Source organism: Cnephaeus nilssonii, assembly GCF_951640355.1.
Source record: "Cnephaeus nilssonii genome assembly, chromosome: 5".
In the NCBI taxonomy this organism is placed as follows: Eukaryota; Metazoa; Chordata; class Mammalia; order Chiroptera; family Vespertilionidae; genus Cnephaeus; species Cnephaeus nilssonii.
The window spans coordinates 28693496-28699836 of NC_137076.1; the positions used below are offsets into that span (position 1 = coordinate 28693496).

Below are 6341 nucleotides of genomic sequence, written 5' to 3' on the forward strand. Positions count from 1 at the left end.
AATGAGAATAGTATAAGGAGCCTGTGGGATAACTTCAAGCATTTGCATTATGGGGGCTGCCAGAAGGAGAAGAGAGAGAGCAAGACATTGAAAACATGTTGGAAAAAATAATGACAGAAAACTTACCTGAACTTGTGAAGGAAGTAGACACACAAGTCCAGGAAGTGCAGAGTCCCAAACAAGATGAACCCAAAGAGAGCTCTGACCAGTGTGGCTCAGTTGGTTGGAGCATCGTCCCATATACCAAAAGGTTGTGGGTTTGATTCCCAGTCAGGGCACATACCTAGGTTGTGAGTTCAATCCCCAGTGGTGGTGTACAGGAGACAACTAATCATTGTTTCTCTCTCTCTCTCTCCCTGTATCTCTATCTCTCTCTCCACTCCCCCCCCCCCATTCCCCTCTCTCTAAACTCGATAAGCATATCCTCAGGTGAGGATTTAAAAAGAGAAGAAGATAATCTTAAAAGCAGCAAGAGGAAGGCAGTTAGTTACCCTACAAGGGAGCTCCCATAAGACTTTCAGCTAATTTCTCAACAGAAACTTCACAGGCAAGAAGTGAGTGGAGAGAAATATTCAAAGTGATGAAAAGCAAGGATCTACAACCAAGATTACTTTACCCAGGAAAACTATCATTTAGAATCAAAGAGCTTCCCAGTCAAGAAAAAGCTAAAGGAGTTCATCACCACCAAACCAGTATTACAAGAACTATGAAAGGGCAGCACGTTGGGATGCACACCAAGTCCAGCTGCATGAGAGATTGACGTGTCCGGAGCTGGAGACGGCCAGTGTCTGGCAGCGCAGCACCGAAAGTAAGAAGACGGTTAGGATGCCAGGGGTAGCATGGAGCCTGAGAGGTCCTGACACACATTCTTGCTTGTTGGAATCGGATGCTTCTACCAGACAGAGGTGTGGATAAAAATAACGGTGACAGGGAAAGGTGTTCCAATTACTTCCTGAAGTACAAAAACTGCCGGAAATTTTGGAATTCTATCATGGTGCAGATAAGACAGAATGGAGTGAAGTCAACAATGCCAAAGAGCAGCAGAAAGAGATGAAATCTTGGGAGCAAAGGGAAAGATGCCCTATTAAATGTTTGCATGAAAATTGATTAAGTTAAAAGGAAATAAATAATTTTAATTAAAAAATGTTAAAGAGCCCTGGCTGGTTTGGCTCAGTGGATGGAGCATTGGCATGTGGATGGAAGGGTCCTGGGTTCTATTCCCGTCAAGGGCACATGCCCGGGTTGCTGGCTCGATCCCCAGTAGGGGGCGTGCAGGAGGCAGCTGACCAATGATTCTCTCTTATCATTGATGTTTCTATCTCTCTCTCCTCCCTCTCCCTTTCTCTCTGAAATCAATAAAAATATATTTTAAAAATGTTAAAGGGTCTTCTTTAAGAAAAAGAAGGGGAAAAAAGATAAAAATATGAATAATAAAATGGCAATAAATACATTTATCTATCAACGATTACTCTATATGCAAATGGATTGAATGCTTCAATCAAAAGACATATAAATAGATAAAACAAGACCTCACCCAGCTGGTGTGGTTCAATGGTTGAGTATCAACCTATGAACCAGGAGGTCAGGGTTTCAGTCCAGGTCAGGACACATGCCCGGGTAGTGGGCTCAATCCCCTGTAGGCTGTTTGCAGGAGGCAGCCAATCAATGATTCTTTGTCATCATTGATGTCTCTATCTGTCCCTCTCCTTTCCTCTCTGAAATCAGTAAAAATATATTTTAAAAAACAAAAGAATAAGACCCTTACATACGCTGTTTACAAGAGACTCACTTCAGATCGAAAGACACACAGAGACTGAAAGTAAAAAGATGGAAAAAGATACTTTAGGAAATTGAAATGAAAAGAAAACAAGCTGGGGTAGCAATATTTATATCAGACAAAATATACTTTAAAACAAAGGCTATACCAACAGACAAGGAGGGGCCTAGCCGGCGTGGCTCAGTGGTTGAACATTGACCTATGGACCAGGAGGTCACGGTTCAATTCTCGGTCAGGCCATATGCCGGGGGTTTCGTAGGGGGCGTGCAGGAGGCAGCCGATCAAGATTCTCTCTCATCATTGATGTTTCTATCTCTCCCTCTCCTTTCTTCTCTGAAATCAATAAAAATATATTTTTTAAAAGAGAGAGAGAGAGAGAAAGACAAGGAAGGACTCAGCAATTCCACTTCTAGGTACTTATCTGAAGAAACCCCAAACACTAAATTGTAAAGACATGCACATCCATATGTTCATTGCAGAATTATTTACATTCGCTAATATATGGGAGCAACCTAGATGTCCATCAATAGATGAATGAATATAGAAGAAGGGAATTATATATGTGTGTGTGTGTGTGTGTGTGTACATACACATACAATGGAATATGACTCAACCATAAAAAAGAATAAAATCCTGCCATCTGCAATAACATGGATGGGCAGGGAGGGTACTGTGCTGAGTGAAATAAAACGGACAGAGAAAGACAAATGCCAGATGATTTCCCTTATATGTGAACTCTAAAAACCAAAATAAATGAGCGAGCAAGCAGACCAGAAACAGACTCAGAGATACAGAGAACAGTTTGACAGTTGCCAGGTGGGAGGGGGTTAGGGGTACCCGTGAAAAAGGTGACGGGATTAAGAAATACAAATTGGCAGTTACAGATTAGTCATGAGGATGTAAAGTACGGCACAGGGAATATAGTCAGGAATATTCTAATAAGTATGTATGGTATCCGGTGAGTACTGGATTTATTGGGGTGATCTGTTTGTAAGTTATATAAATGTCTAACCACTGGGTTGTACACCTGAAACAAATATAATATTGTACATAAACTGTAATTGAAAAATAAAAAATTATCTATTTTTTAATCCTCACCCGAGGGTATTTTCCCATTGATTTTTAGAGAGAGTGCAAGAGAGAGGGAAAGACAGAGAGAAATATCAATTTGAGAGAAACACATCGATTGGTTGCCTCCACCAGGGCCCAGGCCGGGGAGAAGACTGCAACTGAGGTATGTGCCCTTGACTGGAATCGAACCGGGACCCTTTGGTCCGAAGGCTGACACTCTATCCACTGAGCCAAACTGGCTAGACTAAAAAATTATTTTTAGAAAAGAGCTTGGGAAACAGTGTGCCAGGCCACTGACACAGCCTGTGCAAAGGCCCTGGGGCAGGACCATGCTGGCATGTTGGAGAAAGAGTGAGGGACATATGGCTGCAGCAAAGTGAGCAAGGGGGAGAGGGAGGAGTTGAGGGCAGGGCAGGGCAGGGCAGGGCAGGGGCTTGTGGGCCATGTGGAGAATGTGGACTTGATTAAGAGAGCACTGGAGACCTGTGGAAGAGAGACAGGACCCAGTGACCTAATATTCTGATTCAAGTTCTACAGAGACTTCTCTGGCTCCATGTGTGAAACAGGCTGACAAGTGCAATTAATTCATTAATTAATTCACTCATCTATCCATCCATTCATTTCCCCGGGGGCAAAAGCAGCCACAGAAGGAACTAAGCAGAATAGGGACAGGATACAATTTGTGTTTTGAAATGTTCCCTCTGACTGCTGAGTGGAGGATGGAGTGTTGGAGTGAGAGGTAGGGATGGGAGTTAAGGGACCAGGTGAGAATGGAGTAGCAGAGGGAGGTCACCTCTGCCCCTTGTATCCCAGCTTGGTTCACCCTTGTCTCATCCTGAGCATTTGTTGCTTCCCAAAGTTACCCTGGCTCAGGCACCAGCAAGATGCTTTGGAGGTGTCCCCTCCTCCTCCTCCTCACAGTTCCCCAAAGTCCCTCTAGTCCATGCCAGGTAACAAAGGAGGTAACGTGATCCCAGCCACCTGCAGGCATAAATGTTGAGGTTGTAACACCAGGCCAAGACTTGGGAGGCAGCCAGGCATGGGGACAGCCCCCACTGTGGTTGGCAAGGAGCACCCTCCCTGGCAGGCCCAGGTGGAGGGAAGTGAGTTGGGGCCAGGTGTGGGACACCCCTCCCAAACTGAGTCCCCAGCCCATCTGTCCCTGTGCCTGCTTTGTTTTATGTGCACTGCCACCAGGTGGGGGCATAACCGGATGGTGGATGCCAAAGATCTGAGAGCTCTGGAGACAGAACCCAGGTGCAAGATGCAGCCGAGGGTATCCGCCAGATTTGGAGGACAGAGTTGGAACCAACCCTGGAGCCGGGTCTGGAGATAAAACTGAGTCAGCTTTAGACCCTGGGCTACAGGGAGGGAGGTCTGGACAGGCTGACATCAACCATAGCCAAGCACTATTGCATGCTGGGCATGGCACACAGTCCACACAGTCCACAGAACAACCCCAGGAGGGAGAGATTTCTGTTCTTTGCAGAGGAGGGAATGAAGCTCAGTGACAGGAAGTGACTTGCCTGAAGTCTTATAGGGAAGATGCAGTTCAGCCAGAATTTGAGCTCTGATCTGTCTGAGTCCAGGATTCATCCTACTGTCTTTTCCAGGAGCGTGTAGAGGGTTTTCTCTGAGCAGAAGCAGCCCCTTAACCTTGGGATGGCAAATGTGACACACAAATCCCCATATTCTTTCTCCTCAGCTGCCCATGACAGGCATCACTAATCAATAACAAAACTATCCCAAGGAGACAAGATCCAGGCATCACTAATCAATTACAGCACCTTTCCCTGCAGAACTGGGACACAGGTTCAAAATCCAGCCCCCAAGGAGCAACTTCCCGTAAATGTGTGGGTGTGCAGTCGGAATTGTGAGGTGAACACAGACTGACAAAGGTTCCTCCATCTTCCAGATGGACCATGTGAAGCCACAGGTTTAATCCCTTCCCTGTTAAAAATCCCTTTAGTTCCTTTTTCATTGCCCCGAGGATGAAATCCAAATTCCTGGCCCTGCCTTTGATCCTGCTGTTCCCTCCTGCCCTCCATGCCATCTCTTAGCTCTTCAGAGAGCTCCCCACAGCCAGCCACTCTGGCTAAAGTCTCCCCAACATCTACCCTTCCATTATGTTACCACTAGAGGCCGGGTGCACGAAATATGTGCACGGGTGCAGTCCCTAGGCCTGGCTGGTGATTGAAGCAAGAGCGTCTGGCATGGAAGGGCAGGTCCCAGCTGACCTCTGGGCCCTGGGTAGCACCTGGGTCCCCAAGCCCCCACGCGCCCCCCTCCACCTGAGTCATCGGGCCCCTGCCCGGCTCCCTCAGCGCCTGGAGCCAGGCCGTGGCCCCACCGCTGCTGCTGGTCGACATCTGCTGGGTGATCAGCGGGGTGATTGGGCCCCGCTCGCACCTGCCTTGGCCTGGTGCCACCTGCTCACCTGCTCACCTGCTCCACCATCCCGCTGCGGTCCCGCTCTCTTTGGGGCCTATCGGGGCCGGTAGCGCTTTGCGGCCCGCTGCCAGTGTCACAGCGCCGACGCCCACCATGTTCCGTGCCGCCTCCTGGTGGTCAGTGCACGTCATAGCGAGCGGTCAAACTCCCAGTCGAACTCCCAGTTGAAGGGACAATTTGCATATTAGGCTTTTTATTATATAGGATGCTTTTCTTTCTTTGTAGCAATTGTCACAATTTTCAACATCATCTTTATTCCTCAGTGTGCCTGTCCCTCCCACAAGGCAGGGGTGTGGTCTGAAGTGTCTGGAACCTGGAATGGGTGTGTTGGGGTCCTCACTCCCAGCTCCAAGAGGAAAGAATCTGATTGGCTCAGCCTGTTGAGACAGGAAGGTGGGGGTCGCAGTGTGAATGAGGCAGGGGTGCCGTGTTAGTGAGGTGGAGGGTCAGCGCAATTCTCAGGAAAAGTCCATGGGCTGGGCAGGCACCCCACTTGGGTTGTGAAAGCAACAACAGAAACAATAAGAAGAGCTAATAATAACAGCAAATAATCATAGCTCATATTACAATGTTAAAATGAAAATATTGTTCATATTTGGCAGATGGGAACATTGAGACAAGGAGATGGAATGCAATGTGCCCAAGATCACACAGTGAGTACTCAACTGCTCACTAGAGACCTCCCTCCCCGGGAGGAGGTACGTTCCTTCAAGACCTGACCAATAGGAGAAGGCCCTCCCCCCCTCCCCCTCCCCCCCCACAGAATATGCAACAGGAAATGAGAATCCCTTCCCCAGGAGACGGAGCCTGGGCCCTCCTCTCTCCTGAAAGGGCCTCAAGGGCAATCCCCTCCCACAGCATCTCGATCCTCCGTGACCTTCATTCCCTCCTGGCATGGCCCCAGGAACATGTCGGGCTTCAGCTCCGAGCAATTACATTCTCTTTGTGGCTACTCTGCCTCCACCGCTCCGGAGGGCTTGGCACCAGCTGTGGGTGAAGTCTGCGTGTGGAGGACAGGAAGTGTCTATCTTTATATTCCGGC

At 48.0% G+C, this 6341-nt stretch overlaps 1 pseudogene across 1 annotated transcript; it reads left to right on the forward strand.

Annotated features, from left to right (window-relative positions):
- The first annotated feature begins 816 nt into the window (after window positions 1-816).
- On the forward strand, window positions 817-1088 carry LOC307099985 (coiled-coil-helix-coiled-coil-helix domain-containing protein 7-like; annotated as a pseudogene). The gene has a single exon. The product of its transcript is annotated as a coiled-coil-helix-coiled-coil-helix domain-containing protein 7-like (transcript).
- Window positions 1089-6341: the final 5253 nt, after the last annotated feature.